This window comes from Hippichthys cyanospilos, chromosome 4 (genome assembly GCF_059441005.1).
Source record: "Hippichthys cyanospilos isolate Australia breed blue-spotted pipefish chromosome 4, RoL_Hcya_1.0, whole genome shotgun sequence".
NCBI classification, from domain to species: domain Eukaryota; kingdom Metazoa; phylum Chordata; class Actinopteri; order Syngnathiformes; family Syngnathidae; genus Hippichthys; species Hippichthys cyanospilos.
Genome location: NC_142372.1, coordinates 21,527,000 through 21,544,318, shown reverse-complemented (window position 1 = coordinate 21,544,318; position 17,319 = coordinate 21,527,000). Strand labels below are relative to the sequence as shown.

At 37.8% G+C, this 17,319-nt stretch overlaps 1 protein-coding gene and 1 long non-coding RNA gene across 5 annotated transcripts in view; one reads left to right on the top strand and one right to left on the bottom strand.

Annotated features, from left to right (window-relative positions):
- Positions 1-71: 71 nt before the first annotated feature.
- LOC148424996 (uncharacterized) lies at positions 72-2,654 on the bottom strand. The gene is made up of 2 exons (XR_015865266.1): positions 2,495-2,654; positions 72-1,842 (listed from the first exon to the last, which is right to left on the bottom strand). It is a non-coding gene; the product is annotated as an uncharacterized LOC148424996 (long non-coding RNA).
- Positions 2,655-5,815: 3,161 nt separating this feature from the next.
- dagla (diacylglycerol lipase, alpha) overlaps positions 5,816-17,319 on the top strand; it is a 32,633-nt gene continuing 21,129 nt past the window's right edge. For all 4 annotated transcript variants that reach the window (XM_088413511.1, XM_088413510.1, XM_088413509.1 and 1 more), the window contains exons 1-2: positions 5,816-5,894; positions 5,978-6,493. The gene's annotated coding sequence lies outside the window, so the exon portion shown is untranslated. The remainder of the gene's footprint in view (positions 5,895-5,977; positions 6,494-17,319) is intronic.

Genomic DNA, 17,319 nt, shown 5'->3' with positions numbered 1-17,319 from the left:
TTTGAATTATTCTTTCAAAATGTGATTATTATTATTGTTTTGTTTTATTTTCAAAGAAAACACGTTTGGTGTTGGTTCACTGCCTTTTATTATTGGTTGTGTCACAACCGCATTCTTTGTGTACACTGGGGAAGAGGGTAGCACTCAAGATTATTTATACTGTATATAAAAAAATATACCATAACCATAATTACAGTCACCATAACTACATCCTTTCTTTCACCTCTAACATTGTAATTTTATTGTACAATCAAATATCATACTTAACCATCAGTTGTGTTAATACATCATCAATGTGAAATAATTTGCTACAGCACAGCAATGTGCTAACTTAGGAATCCTACCTGAATTATTGCATTTATACGCTGTTATTATGTCAATAAAAGAACACTTTTTGGGACTCTTGATTTGTACAATGTCAGGTGAGGTTAGTTCTAGTATAGACGTTGCATTGTTTGGGCGGGCTTGGGGTGTCTGACACATCGATGTACACACATACAACATTAATGATGACTAATATGTTGCGAGCATGTTCACTTGCAACCATAGACAAGTGATGTGCTCTATTTGAACATGGGGATTTAGTGTGTGAATAGACAAAACATGCAATGGTTCATTGTGTGCAGATATGAAATAACGACTGCTTGAGTAATCCACTTCCGGTACATTAGCACTCTGAATGTGCCTATCTATACTTAGTTATTATTAATAAGGTCCTGAAATCAGAGGTTGTTCTTGATGGGATACACAGGGAGCAAAGCACAGAGTAAGGAAGCCTGACTCAACTGCAAGCACAGAATTTGATACCAAAACACTAATGACTGGTCTGCCAGTCAACAATGTTGTATTTACGATAAGAAGTGAACATATTGATGCAGAATATTTGCAGATGTTATACGTACATGAGTGGGTATCGGGTTTTCACATGATTAGATTGTCACATGAACAATATATTCTACTTCAATCTACTTCAGAAAATAACATTGCAACACTAATCTGCCAAATACACTGTCACACAAAGATTACCCAACATCATTCATCAACCACAGCATTCACAATCTCTTGCCCCTTTTGTTAATTTATCATTTTACATGACATTATTTCATGTCTGCTCTTTTAAGAAAAAGAAAAGCGAATCATTAAATCTGTGATAATTGAATCACACCACTCCAATCCAGGAGTACAATTTTCTGGAGCTCTTTGGGAACTGTACATAGGTCATTTACAGCATTGAGCAAACAATAAAAAGCGGATACAAAAGCTGCCTTACAGAGTTTTGTCTAGTATGTTCAGAACTATGGTGTTGCATCAACATCCATCCATACATTTTCTATAGCCGCTTAACCGATTGTAAATAGGAAAAAAAAGCACATAATGTTTGTAATAAAACCATTTACAGTTGTTACATTTGTATGTATATATGTTGGTTAACCAAAAGAAAGAGTAACTCCCCATCTTCAATATCAATCATGATTATTTGTGAACCACTTTTACGATAAGCTCATTTCTCAGAATTATCATTTTAATTTCTCCTTGCCAGCAGTATCGCCCCGATCAAAATGGCACCAACTGCAATTACAGCACCGCCAATGAGGAAAGGTTTCAGGTGCTCCAAAGAGTCTGTGCAGCTGCCCGCGTCACCTTCTGCCGCCCCATCCTGGGGAAGGGGAATCTCTGGCTCTGGAGTTGCAGGAGCAGGCTCAGCTTTACGTGGAGCTACTGGCTCTCTTTTCTCTGCTTTTGATGGCCCTTTGGGCACAGGAGCTGACTTGGCCTTGGCTTCCATGGATTCTGAGACGGAAGTGTGGGCTTGTGTGCTGCTGCTAGCTCTGTGCTGCTTCACTAAAGAAAAATAGCAAACAGACTTAGGTATATGATCCCTATAATTTGGGTTTGCGCTTCACACGTTAGCTTCTGAATGAGAAAGTAGAAATATGCACAAGCATTATGCAAAAACTGCTCATTAGTGTAGTGCATTAGCAACCCCTGGCAAGAGGGCCTCAAATATGACCTTGAAGAACTACCACTTGTAAGGATGCATTATGATACAACACTAACACTATTAGTATTTTGATCAATGCAGCAATGACATAATCTTTTGGTGAAAACGTGCCACTACTGCCTCCTTTTCAAACCCTTAGCTAGGGATAACTAGCTACGGGAACATCACTGCAGCTCAACTAAGCCTATTCCTCATCTGCGGCTGAATATTTACAGTAATTGTTCCACTAATCAGATCTAATCCCTGTGCAATGCTCTTGGTTTCTTGTCAAATTTCATGAGTCATAGGGCCTATAAATAGAAGACAAGATGGAGGTGGAAAAATAAGTAATACGTGACTGGGGTATCAGTGAAAGTTACAAACAGCCCATTGAACAAACATCAGTATATATCTCAAAGTGTCGCATCTCTGAAAGCAGACTGGACGACACGTTTTGCAAAAGTCGATGTTAATAATGCTGCTGTCAAATGAGACGAAATTGACATGACGTACCTCTTTTGCTGCTCCCCAACAATTACTAGAATATTTGAACGATGGAAGGACCACAGCAGTCACCGGATGTCACAAGGCCTTAAATGTAAGAAAATGACAGAACGCAGGGAGATGGAGGGCAAGGGAGGCAGGAGGGAGGAGAATGTGAGCGAGACCGGGATGTACCATCTAGAGCACAAGACAGGGGGAGTCTTTTCTTTCTGCCGATTCTCTTTTCAGGTTTGAAAAATTATAAAATGAGTATGTCACAATTGTATGTACTTAAGTTCACAATTATACAAAAGTGGGTATACATAGATATTAAATGATGGTTATGAAAACGATTCACGGATCAGAAGATTATCTAAACACTCTCATTAAAGATCAATGCCAAAAATGTAGTGCTACACTAATAGCACAAGAGGTCTACTGTATTTGCAGCTTTTTTTCATTAAAAATATGTAGTTCCTCATCATTATTATTATTATTATTATTATTATTATTATTATTATTATTATTATTATTATTACTATAAAAGGTTTGTTACTCGTTCCTTTGTTTACCAATTCAATTCAACTTTATTTAGACAGAATCTGGTTTGTCAAAAATAACAACGTGACGGGGGTGCGTAACATTTAAACTAATATCACACCGATGTGTAAAATGCAGAGATAAACTTCTAAGCACACCCCATTAAAGGGACAATGCGTAAGATTTAGACCGTTTTTCATTACGGACAGCAGGAGGTGCTGCAGGTGCTGCATTTACCATTTTCAATAGCTTTCAGAGACATGGAAGGCTCCGGATGAGTGCCAGCCCCCATGTAATATAATTTAATGATAACTAGACCTATGTTTAAAACACATTGTTGATTGTTAAGAACACATTTATTTGCAAGTTTTTGAAATTTATAATAATTTAATTATATCTTTTTTTTTGAAAAACGTTCTAAACCTTACACATTGTCCCTTTAAGGAGCAATATAAAAACATGATGAACATAAACTGGGATTATTCCCACTTGCAACATATGAGCTAATAGTCATTTGAAAGGCCTATTGCGCTCTGGCAATTTATGAGGACCTCCTGTGGTCGACAAAAACATTACATACGGTGATCGAACAGTCAAACATTGTGCTGAAGTTACATTTTAACAGGGCTATACCATGGGAGTTAAATTTTCGGAGATATTTACCATGTCACAATGTTGATTTCTCACCCTAAATAGACCAAAGTGTTATTTTTCTTTATTGATGCTTTATTAAGCATTACTTGCTTATTCTGCACCCTCAGCCACTGCCGGAGCAGATAAACATGACTTGCGAGAGGCACGCCCTTATACCACCCGTGAAAGAATAAATACACACCAACCTTATCCTCATCTTTTACTTTTGTTTTGGCACTGGAATTTAGGAGCAGAGATTGGAGTGGGCCAAGTAAACAGCATTTTTCCGTGTATTAGTTACTGTAGAAAATGCCAAAGTGGCGAAAATGTGTCTTTGGGACTACATAGCTGGACAATCAACGTTTGTAAATAATTCATCCGGGGTCGGAACTGTTATTATGAGAACACTTTTTCCATCCGGGACTGATTTGATTGGAAGAACGGCACCTAATGAGTGCAGTCTCTTGACATTTTTGTTTGACCTTCAGTCCCCGCTTCACGAGCCTCATGAAAAGTTGTCAAGGTGACGCATGAATGTTTCGTGGACGAATAGCATTGAACAAAGTCATGAAGGAGGTGATACAGTCACACAGTGAGAGGTGCAGCTTCAGTAAACGAGACGCTTCACTTCCTGGTTGGTAGGGTTAGGACCATACCACCATGCTTGGTACCATGAAACTCATATTTGATCAATTAAATCACCAATGTAACGCACTGTGGGTGTAAAAATATCAGGATAATGCCCTTTGTATTCCATATACCGATTCTAAAGCGAATATACAAACAAACAAAATGCAACACATCAACATGCAATAAAGAACAATTCTGGCAGCAGGCTATACTTGCGGAAATATCACTATTTATTTATTTATTTATTTAATTTTTTTTTTTAAATTAAAATGAAAATCTGACCAACGCCATGCGAAATTGGTTTCTGGGCCTATATTTTATGCTTTTCAACTTTTCAAGCCATTTTTACCTTGCCAAGCACAACAAGCACACAGTCACCACAAATTTAAAGCATGAGTTTGTTTGTCCTCTAGATGGCGTCCCAATATTATTTAAAATAAGCAAAAGCCTGGACCCTTAAATCCAGTTTCACCTTTTCACCAGAGATCCTTGTCGCAGTGCATTACGTCACCATCTTGAAATATTGTAATGTCTTAAACCACATGTTGACAGTTGTGTGTGTGTGTGTCTGTGTATTTGTATGTTCGCTTTAAAGATCTCTTAGAAGTGACCATCTTTGCTCATATCAACCACAACCTTAGTTCACAGGTAATTCAATTCTACCCCTGAAATTAAACTATTATTACACACACACACACATATATATATATATATATATATATATATATATATATATATATATATATATATATATATATATATATATATATATATATATATATATATATATATATATATATATATATACACCTCCATCTTGTCTTCTATTTATATATATATATATATATATATATGAAAAAGCACAACTAAAAATAGTACAAACCATTATTTTTGGAAGGTGACCTTATCATCAGTTTGAGAAATGAGATAAACCTGTAATTTCTGTCAAACTTTCAAGTGTAAACCATAGCTGACAGCGTCACCTGGCCATTGAAGACATCACGACCTGGTATATTTCTAACAGTTGTTTTTCGCTTGATTTAGTTTTTCCTTTTTTTAATAGATTCAACATAATTTCTCTGGCCATAATATTATCATAGTACCCATGAAATCGGCAATAAAAACATTAAGATTTGCAGTTTTTAAATTTTGTTTTGATTTACCACATGCTTTAGTAAAATAAATATTGTGGTTTTAATTTCATTTTGTATTACGTTTGATTCGTGTGTTTATTTTCTGATTTGAGTGGGATCCACGCCCAGTGTACGTCCTACCGAAGAAAGATTATGTGTCAAGATGCACTAATTCGGGTTTCTTTATGCTACGATAAGGGCCCTCCTTAAACGAATGCTTTGCTGCAATGAAATGGTCTCACGTGCTTTGCTACAAACAAGCCGATTGAGACAGTATTCGTATGGTTGAGTCATAGCGTCAATGCATTTATTAGACAAATAGCAACGTTCTATTATTTCCTGGGTGCGGATGTGCACTCTCCTGGTAGGTATTTATCTCGCCTAAACTGACTCATCTTTGAAACAGCAGCCGACTCCTCGATATTCACAAACCACCAGTGGCGCCCTTTCTCTGCAATATTTCACGAGTGCCTTCCGTTCAAGAAACGAGTCAGGTATGCGCAATCAAAACGCGATACGCGATATGCGCAGCGAAACGCGGAAGAGGGATCGCATCTTCGTACGCATTTCATTGTAGATATGTACCGGGGGATGGGCCCTCTTCCCGTGGAATGCTGCCTCTGTTTTGCCTGCTGTCGTTGCTGGGGATCGGGAGTTGTCCGGCGCCCGCTAGCACATACACGGCACTGAATACAACGTGACACGGGCTCATCCTCTTGCGAGGTTGTTATTTGTTCCGTGGATTTTTATCACAACCATTCAAGCTGGACTGGAGGAGCACGGAAAAGTGAGCTCCCAGTGAGGGAGCTGCTGCTGCTGCTGCCGAAGACGTGTTGCTCTGATAATCATCACCGAGGACCGCTGCGGATCCACACGACCCCATTACTTGACATTCCCCGGTCCATTCATTTGACAGCTGGTCGGTTGTCAAAAACCTCACAGTGAGGCGTATACGGACTTTCCTCTCCCTACCGCATCTTAGAATCGGTGTCGGGGAGAACGTGTCTGACGTGGCTTGTCTCCAGTCGGGGTGATATGGGCGAGGAAGCGGAACCGATGCAGTGGTTCACGGCAGGGCAGCGTCAAAATACAGGTGAGAAGAAGCGGCCACCGGGTAAACACACTTTCAATAAATGGGCGTCCACCTTTTCTGCAGACACTCTTTGAGCTGTCGGCTGGACGGGCCACTATTTATTTATTTATTTTTTTTAGTCGTACTCGTTTTGGACATGTTACTAGGCCATCTCACAACTAGCTAGGCCCGCAGGGTGCTCTCATGACTGCAACGCGACTGCTTAAGCGCATACACGTGGATATTGGATGCCGACACCAGCACACGCAGCCCCCTTGAACCTTTATCATAAATGGCAAAACTGCGTTGCTTACACTTCATAACCACAATTGCTTCAAAAGGAACTATCATGACTTGATGTGGAGATTGACACCTGTCATCGTTTCAAGGCATCTCCGAAGTGGCTGACAACCAGGGCACCTTTGTTTATCAAACGGGTCGCAAACTCAATTTGTCAGGGGGCGACTGAGTGGTCGAGGCTGGGCTGCATCATGTATTCAACCACAACAAAAGTAAAGGTTTCAACTTAGTACAGTATTTTTGAAAAAAAAAAAAAAAAGGCTAGTCGATTGTATCAACACAAAGTATCAGTAAGAATTCAGAAAAGTTTTGTCCGAACACGAACTGTTTTTTAAGACTACAGGCCTCTCTTAATTATGCCAGCCATTTTCTTTGTTAGTATTTTTTTTTTTTTTTTTTGAGAGACGTGACTGGGACAGCAATTAAGGGACAGTTCATTTATTTAGCCCTTTTCAGCACTACCTTTATTTTTTAGTTATTATTAATTTGATGACATGTTTTTTTCATGTACAATTAATACTATTTAGAAATGCATCTTGCCTTTTGCTGTCAACTGAAAATGACAACCCCGCGCAAAACTCAGATATCGACCAATCACAGATCACCTTGTGAAGGTCACACGACTAACAGGTAAGCCATGATTGGTCACAAAATATTAAAGTTTTACTGCTGAAAATGGCAAAATAAGTGCACCATCTTTTAAAGGTTGTGTTTTTCCTTCCTGATAGTGGCGCTTCAAAGTCACATTTCAACCATAACTTTTAAAAACATGAAGCAGAAAAGTGTCAATACTTTAGCATATTGATGCACTCAAAATATTCCCCTTTGATTTAAGTCTGAAACAAAAGTGTGTGTACATACCTTGTTCAAAGCTATAACTAAACACAGTAAATATGATTGTCTGTCTCTGTATGGAAGAAACAGTGCATATTTATCGGGCTCACTACCTCTTTTTTGGCACCATACATGGTCTCTTCTCTAATTTGCTGACACATGAAAAGGAGTAAAAGTACATTTGTTGTTATATTAGATGTTTCCGTCTGGTCCCAGAGAGCCCCTTTCCAAACTGTTTTTGATGTAAGCTTCCTCCGATATATCAGATTCAAATGATCAGGCTCATCATTTGAATCAAGTGTGTTGGAAGAGGGTAATGTTGAAAACAGGCTGGGCAGGGCCTTTCGTGGACAGAATTTGGAGAAGCCTGTGCTATTATAGTAACAATTTACCTGTAAATAAATTTTATGGGATATTTTGATTAGTTATAGTTTTAAGCCAAGTAAAGCATATTTTTTCATCAAGCATTCTTTTAAACATGTCGAGTGCCAGACAATTCATTGATTCTAGCTCCACCACGTAGTAGTTGGTACCCTAATGAAAAGGGCGAAAAAAGAAAAAGCATAAACACTTGGTTTGTTTTTGTGGTGTATATCTGTCTTTTATAAATGAAACGTCATGGACTCATACAAACATATGCAGTAAGACTCCGCATCCCTGCATTTATCTAATAGACACAGACCTATCCTCTGTTACTGGATTTTTTAAAATGTGTACCTTGATACTGTATGTTGTGGATAAAGCTAAAGCAACATCACCACACTTAAACAGAAGGGCAAATTATGTTCTTGAAAACATCGCACGCATAATGCTTGATCAAGGGATAGTGGAAAGTCACGAAAAATGAAGGATTTATAGCAGGGCTTGCGGATTAGTCTGTCAGTCAGTCCAAAGATTTCCAAGGTGAAGTTTAATCTTTGAGTTAGTATGCAAAAGCTCTTGACATTTGACGTTGATAAGTGTTTTAGTACACAAAATTACTTTAAATACATGTACATGACAGCACTCTCATGCTATGTTGCACTGAAACCACTTAATTTGTTTCTGTTATCGTGGAACAGGAAATATAGTTTTCACTTGTTTTCTTAACTGCAGTGACAACCGCCCTTGATGTTAATCATGGAGGAATTAAAGGCATCAGTCATCTCCTGGCCACATATCCAACGCATACATCCAAATATTCCTCGAGTTTCTTGATTGGTTAACTTAACAGTGTAAGACGCACAGCATCAGTTGGCATCAGATCTGTGGTATAAGCTGTGCGACTGTTCTGTGCGTGTTAGGTGCAAATGTGCGACCCCACCCCGCCCAGTGGGCCTTGCAGGAACTGATACTGTAACTTGGGTCCTTTTCAATAATGTATCACACATAATGATTAGTGTTTAAAATATTTGATTGAATGCTATAAATGTCTGCTGTCAGCACGTCATCACCTTTTCAGTATCTCACCATATAGTTTTACATGGTCTGCGATTATTTGCTACAGACAGGTTGGCAGTTCACCGTTTGCAGCCCAGCGCTGGCAAGCATCCATATACACAAACAGGCACATGCAAACACGAATGCATCGACTGAAACACGAGAAAATGGAGAGGAAGGAGGTGAAAAGGATTGAGTGGGTGGCGGTGGGAGAAAAAGATGGAGAAAGAGGCAGAGGGAGAGTAGGAGTGAGTGGCACATGGCTTTCAGTCTAAAAAAAGATGAGCAGTGGTAAACCAAAACCAGAATCTGGCTTTGTTAGATAAGGAAGAGTAAAGCGAGAGGAGAAAATGTTGGTTTCCTCTGCACCAAAAATGGTGCAGATGTACTCGCTTGTTTCTATGCTCGCAAATGTCCTCTAAAATATGAATAGTGAATGAGTGTGTGGGTTGGAAGGAGAAGGAGAGAGCATTAGGACAGGGAAGAGTGAAGAATGGGAGGGAGTGCAGCAGAAAGGAGAGGGAGGGCTTCGTTTGGATGGACAGCATGCTGCTGTCTTCTGATGGCTTGTGGAGCGACAGGCTGATTAGAAACAGCGAGAAGTGGATGTGGATGTGACAGAAGATGAAGGGACTCTTAAAGCAGTGTCATTCTCACCCAAGCAGACATGAAAGTGAGCATGGAGGAGATTGAAATTGGAAGTTAACCATCATGGTAGCTCGGTTTGCCTTCACCACTCCAGCTTGACATTTTATGTGCCCAGGTTCCACAGAGTATACAATATTCAAAAGTTTGGAAGCACATTCTTATTAGGTGTTTTCAATTATTTGAAACTGACCTGAGTTTTAGAATGAAACGTATTGTAAGTCATCAAGATTATGATGAAATATTGATGGAATAATTTGGTTTACGTATGTTAATTAAACTAAATATAATGTTATTTTTTTAATTTTTTAAGTTGGAACCTCCTCGTCACCAGTTATGGACTGTATTAGCGATTATTGAAATTTAGAATACTGCACCAACACAACAGTAAGACCACTGATTATCCTTACTAGTGGCGAATTCCTCCTGGTGTTGAGTAAAATACTATTTTTAACTCATAATGAATACTTCAACAGCATCTATTTCTGTCTCCCTTTATTTATCGTAAGATTGCCCCCTGCTGGCTATTAAATGAAAAAAAAACTGAAGCTACGGCACACTGGACTATAAGCGGGGTTCAAGGAGTGAGTAAAAAATAGTGGTTTATAGTTCGAAATTTATGTTTTGTTTTGTTTTGTTTTTTTTGGGGGGGGTGTACTATGTGGTCAGAATGAAAACCAGAATGTTGTTTTCTCTGCAGAAGAAGTAAGAAAAACCTGCATTCATCTTACAATCTCAATATTAGTGTAACAGTAGCGGCATCCTTCATCACATTGTTTACATTGCCCCAGTTACTGATAAGGTTTTGTAGTCGTTCAACCAGCTTGAACGGTCTGTCGAGAGTGTATGTGTTTGCAAGTCAAACGAAATGTTTTCGTTTGCCTCAGTTACATCGAGAGAGGAGAAATGACAAAGAGTAGGAGCCTAGAAGGCCTTTGTGCCACCGCTTGGCTTATTACAAAGTGACAGGGGAGGGGAGGAACACCAGCTGCACGTCAGCCCTGATCGACCTACTGTTTGTCTACTGGGCTGTACTGCTATTTGGACATTGTATGGGTTCTATCAGATGTGGTTCTTAACCTTAACACTATTGAAATAAGTTAGAGATTTAGCGGTTTTAAATTGTGGACTTTACCGTTAAACAATTTGTAATCTTCCATAGATGTCCGTGATTTCAACTTTCTTTAACAGGCAAATAATGTGTAACCACACGTTTGCCGTTTTATTTCACTGTACATGTCAAAGAATATGCTATAATGACAGACTGGGAGCCCTGTCATTGTTGTTACACCATTGTTGTTGGGTCACGTGGCTAAGAGTCGGGGCCTGGCATGCAGCCATACACTGTGTTGCACAAAGGCCCTGCTCACGTGTAGGGTTGTGTACGTCTTTTCACAAAATGTATGGATGCCCTTTTGATTCACAAGGACTCAAACGATAGTAACAAATGCAAGTCACTGTATGCCTTGCTTAAGGCTGTTTTTTTCCTCACCACAAGGTAGCGTTCTGTAATCTGTGCATAACCATCTTCATTTCATGTTTAGTTCAGTTTAGTTTATTTATTTCAATTGTGAGAAAAAATTGATTACTGTACATGAATGATCCCCCCGAAAATATTAAACTAAGTCCTATTTATATGACTGAAAAGGAGTTGGAAGAGATAATTCCACTCCCTTTTAATAACCCCCAAATACCCTAGCCATTAATCATATTGCCTCACTTTTCACAACAAAATGCTAAATTATGTTCTACCTTCTGATCGCTAAACACTTGGCTTATAGCTCCACAATGTTAATATGTACACACAGAAACATTTAACATACATAAATACCTAGGATACAACACAAAAATACCTGAATGTTAAGAATAAACAAATGAAAAACAATATAACCAATAAATAAATACTTAGCACCTATTAAATTCATTTTATGTCATGTTTTAAATATTTAAGTAATGGAACACAGTTATTACCCAAGAGGGCTATTAACACAGTTCCCATACTGCAAACATCTAATAAAATGTGCAAGTTAGAATAGTAATAGTAGCCATTTTGTGGTAATGTTGTGTTCCCTCTCCCGCCAAAAGGCACGTGAGGCTTCTGCATTACACCGGCACCTCTCTGTCAGTAATCAGTCCATTACTTTTGGATAACAGGACTTGAACCAATGAACAAATTAAACAAGGCACATGTGTACAGTACAGGTACCTTTGTGTTAGAAATCATCTGTTGGCCTACATTGGAAGGCAGCAACAACAGAAATGCACCAACAGTCCGAGAATGGTGGAAGTGAAGGCCCTTGGGGACCTCAATGCTTCGCTTTATTCAAACAGATACAGTAGATATTAGTCCAGTCAAATCTTGCCTGAAGTCAGAGCCTCTCTGAAAAGATTTATAATTACTATTGGACCAGAGTCTGTGTATGCTTGTGTTATTTAATTGTGATGATATTTGAGTAGTGTGGCTTTGAGCTTTGTTACAAACACACTTCTTGAGTTCCATTAAGCAGAATGTACTTTTTTTTTGTGGCCTACTAAAAGCCGACGATTAATTACAGACATGAGTGATTAATCAGAAAAACGTATTAACCTACCAGCATATGGTTACTGTTTATGTTACGCTGTCTTAGTCGGTTTTGAGATTTTGAATCTGCAATTTTGAACCGTTTTTGGACTTTTGCAGGTCTCAAACTATTGGCGCCCTCTCCTAGACTGCTATCCCTATCAACTTTAAATTGGGCATGTTCCATTATAAGACGTTGCTTAACAACCAGGCCAAAAATCTTGAAGATCTGTCAACACATATGATGGAGGCGAGGCTTCAGAACTCTTTTTCTGTACATCCTAGCCTGTGGCTGCCACTGATGTGTTTTGTAGGTCTTAAGGTGTTACTAATGCCTAAAGGTTTTCATAGTTCTAGGTCAAAAGTACTGGGTTTGGCTTTTTGTTCCACTATAGGTGGCACTGCAGAGCCACTTTTTTTTTTTTTTGCTTTTGTTTAAGGAAACACTAAAATATCGCCAGGCCCAACAAGTGTGCAAAATTTGGTGACTTTTTGTGCATGTTTACGCCTCAGTAGGCCAGATCGTTTACGGAGGAAGAAAAAAAAACCAAACCTCCAGTCTCAACTAGTATTCATACAAGCAGTTAACGTTTTCTATACGCCTTATTAAATCTTTATCACAAAACCGAGAAAATCCATTCATGGATTACTGTTTTTATCCTTTTATTTATTTTTTATTTTTTTATGTTTACTAATTAGCTTCCCAACCGAACCCTAACCTGGAGAATGAGAGAAATAATTCTCTCATTTCATGATGAAGTAGCAGGTGACGATGCTTCACATTGTCTTCGATTGCAATTTGCCTGGCAGATAATTGTTGTCCAGGCCAGCATTTTTTTTTTTTTTTACAGAGTATTTCACTTTCAAAGTTGTCTTTTCTTGTTCCATTTTATGCCCTTAAATTGTTAGAAGAGTGTGCTGCACCATCGCAAATATCCTTTAATTCAGTCTCTGGTGTTGGACCATGGTTCAACAACCACACATAAATGCTGCTCGCACTGTTGATGCAATTTATGTGTTACTTAATTACTCAAACAATTTTATATCATTTGTGTCTCTTCAACTTTAATTTTCCTGCGGTGGCATAAGTGTATTGCCCTCTAACTGTCTTTGAATTTTATATCTGGTATTGTCTGACTATATTCACTTTTATTGGATTTTGTAAGCACCATTAATCATTGAACTGTCTTGTCACTTCATAATTGGATTATGTCTGGGTCTCAGTATGTTATTCTGTTGGGTATTGGCAAATTTACATGTTTTAATTAACGAGGTCTCTCTAGTCCTGTGGCATGAGCGCGGCCAGGTATTGTCACGTAATGGAAGAAAATAATGTAGTCTTGCAAACATGACCTTTATTATGCTCTCAAGGTGCAAGCTTAATGAATTGTCTGACCTGTTAAATGAAATAATTTGACATGGGTTCATTTCTTGTCTGTTTTCAGGGCTTGAGAGTGCAAACATAATGGTCGCAAACATATTTTGTAACAATGGCTGGGAATATTGTTAGATTTGCTTATAGACATAAAAGCGCACCGGTGATAAAATCACATCCGCATTCATCATACTTTTACGATCAATGAAGACATTGACGTCATCACATAACAATATGAGAGACTGTCTGCGGCCACTTGGTTGTAAGTGAAAGAGCGTCCACCATTCTGATTGGCCTCATTGAGGTCAAACGCCCATTCTGAAGGTCATGTGTGTTTTCTATACATGGTAATGAAAAATGCTCTTAAAAGGGATCATCATAGAAGTGCTGTATGTACCGTATTTTCCGCACTATAAGGCGCACCCTCAATTCACGACACATTTAAAACTCATTCCATATATAAGGCGCACCCTCAGTTAATGACATATTTTAAAACGTTTTAATCACAATATAGTAATTCTCAAAGTAATAATAATAACTCTAAACTCTCAATAGCACAATAACTCAATGTCAATATGACCAACCTTGTCCAACTGTAAACACACAAAAGAAACAGGTAAAGCTTACTTTATCAGTTGATTCCCCATCTACGAATCCCAATCTCAATATTGATCCACATATAAGGCGCACCATCAGCTTTTAAAAAAAATTAAGGCTTTTAGGTGTGCCTTATAGTGCGTAAAATACGGTACTTTTGTATGAATTTTTGGCAATCAAATCATTATTTATGCTGCCATTAAGTAAGTCTTGAAGTAGATTCATTTATTATTATTATTATTATTATTATTATTGTTTTGCATATTTAATCACTCGACTCACTCTCAAGCTTTATTTCATACAAAAAACGAATTAAAACAACTATTAATCAGCATGCATCCCTCCACTAATATTTCTCAAACTACTGCTACTACAATGAAGAAATACAATAACATTTAAAACTTAAATCTTTTATTTCTGAGAGTTGTGGCCTGGTGGGAAGCACTAGTGTCTTTGTTGGCCCACCTATAAAGTCCAAATTTAGTTCTTCTTTAGAGATCTTTAATGTCAAGAAGATCTTTAATGTCATTTGCATATGATTTCACCAACTGTTGCTTAAATCTGCTTTCTATTTGAGTATCTTGAAATGTCATCATAAAATAAAGTGACTGAAAAAAATGTGAAATTTATATTGTGACATTATGATAGAGCATGGAAAGTCATCTTAAAAGGCACTCAGTTGCTTGAATCTTATCATCCAGGCCTTTTACATCTATTATAGCGTGAATGGAAGACTGTGCATTTAGATGCTTTCAGGTCTGCTGTGAGGAAATGCTGGTATTTTTCTGTTTTACACGTCCCTGCTGAGTGCTAAGTAGGTGGTGTTGCAAATCAATGTTTTTTTTTTTTTTTTTCCATTTAAGTACTTAGGCCCCACTTTTCCTACAAAGGACAATCTACAAAGTCTATTTCCAGTACAGTAGTTGCTGCTTTATGCATTTCTTATATTTTCAGGCAGTAAGGTTAAGAAGGGCAGATCACTCTTGCACTCCTTGCAAGTAAATTGGACAACCGCAGATTCTGATTGGGGCATTTTCTTTCCTCTGGATAGTCTATTTTTAGTTCAATCTTATTTTGTGATCTATACAAAATATGTTTTATATGAACGAATGAAAAAAAAAAGATCTTAGAAAATTTCTATTCTTTCCATGCAACTTAAGGAAAAAAGCTGTATTGTGACACAAATGGGACCAAAAAGATTATTTTACTTCATTTGTATTTCTTTATTTTTACTATTATTTATCCAACCCTTATTTTTATTGTACTTTTTAACATCGTATTTACAGTTGGTCCCCGCTATTCGTGAGGAATTGGGGCAGGGCAAAAATCTACATATAATTGACACTGTTTTAAAGAGATATTGTATAGCATGATTTAACACACTTGAACTACTCGTAAATCGAGTTTGACACCCCTGGTGTGAATGGTTTATTACATATTTTATCATGCATATTCAGCATATTTGCACCATTATAAACCAACCTCAGCCTTCTTACATGAACATCTTTAAATGGGCAATGATGCAGCTATCTCTTGCAATTTTAATTAGTATTCCTATTTTTTTATTGATACATTGCCAAGGAAGACTTTTAGTAACTGATGACTAGGCTATTTAAGCTTGGAACGAGGCGGGTACTGGCACTCACTTAATGACTGAAAAAAATCACTGCGACAGAGCAAAACAGTTTGCTATTTCTCTGTATTTGTCTGACATCTATTGTAAAATAAATTGGCTTGCGGTTTGTGTGATTTTTGGGGTGTTTGTATTTAAAAAAAAAATGTTTAACAGCTCATGTATGCTGGAGTAGCTCAACATAAAGGCTAGATCAGCCTCTATTGTCGTCATAAGGCCTGCACCAGGCTCTCTGTGGCTCCCCTCTTCCTTCCGTCCTCCTGTGGCTTTCAGATTTCAGTTCATTTAGGCCCAGAGGCAACCACAAAGAACTTTGCTGTGCTTTTCAACAAGAGAAAAATCATTATGATATTAGAAATCTTTTTAAAAAATCTTCTCTTTTAAAATGGTACTGTATAATGCCGTATAGGTTCACCTTCTTTTGTTGACCAATTAGAATATTTGTCAAAAGCTCAATTTGAGCTTGCTACTATTACCTTAAGCTAGCGATAAAGAAAATTTCTTCCCAGCTAGAGGTCACCATAATGTGCTTCTTGTGGCCTTTGACATTTTTTGTCCAGCATTTTTTTTCCTAGTTTCTTTATCCCCCACTAACACACTTTTCTTTCCATTATGAGATGATTGAATCTTTAACTTTATCAATTTCTCTAAACAATTGGTGGCCCACGGTCTGCATGAGATTGGCGCCAACACTCCAAATGGCCCCTGGATCGATTTATTTATTTTATTTTTTTAAGATTCTAAAAACGCTTCGTCAATGATCAGTTGTGATCACATCAAATCTGATCAGTTTTAAGTTGTAATAATACTATTCATCATGTGATGACAGACATCGCTTTATAGTGCCCACCTGTTCATTTCCATTATAGAAGTAGAATGTAGAAATGCTGATAATCATGACTGAAATGATCATTGACTGTAGTGTCACTCAAGTAGTTAATGGAGACTCTTTCAATACAGAGAAAAAGTAGGCTCTGTCATGTAATTTCCAGAAAAGAGCACACTTATGCACTGATCAGACACCAGGTATTGAAGACCATTGCGTCAATGTTAATGTATTACACAGTGTAGTTCAGGGGTGTAGTTGAGGGCTGCTGTTTTCCAGGTTTCTTTCCCTGACACACCTGATTCAAATGATCAGCAAGCTCAGCAGAAGCCTGATGATAATCCTGGAAACCTGGAAAACATGCGGGGCAGCGGCCCAGAGGACCGAATTTAGAGACCCCTGGTGTAGACGCAGTGGTCCACTTTAATAATTTGTGAGTTGTTATAGACAGTTTTACAGTCAAAACATGCAACATACATTTAACCATGCAAGACATATTCAAACTACAAGTAACAAAAACTAACTTGAATGATAATGATTACTGACCTTATGATGGGAAAAGTTCAGCTGCAATAGTGATGGCAAATATATATATATATATATATATATATATATATATATATATATATATATATATATATATATATATATATATATA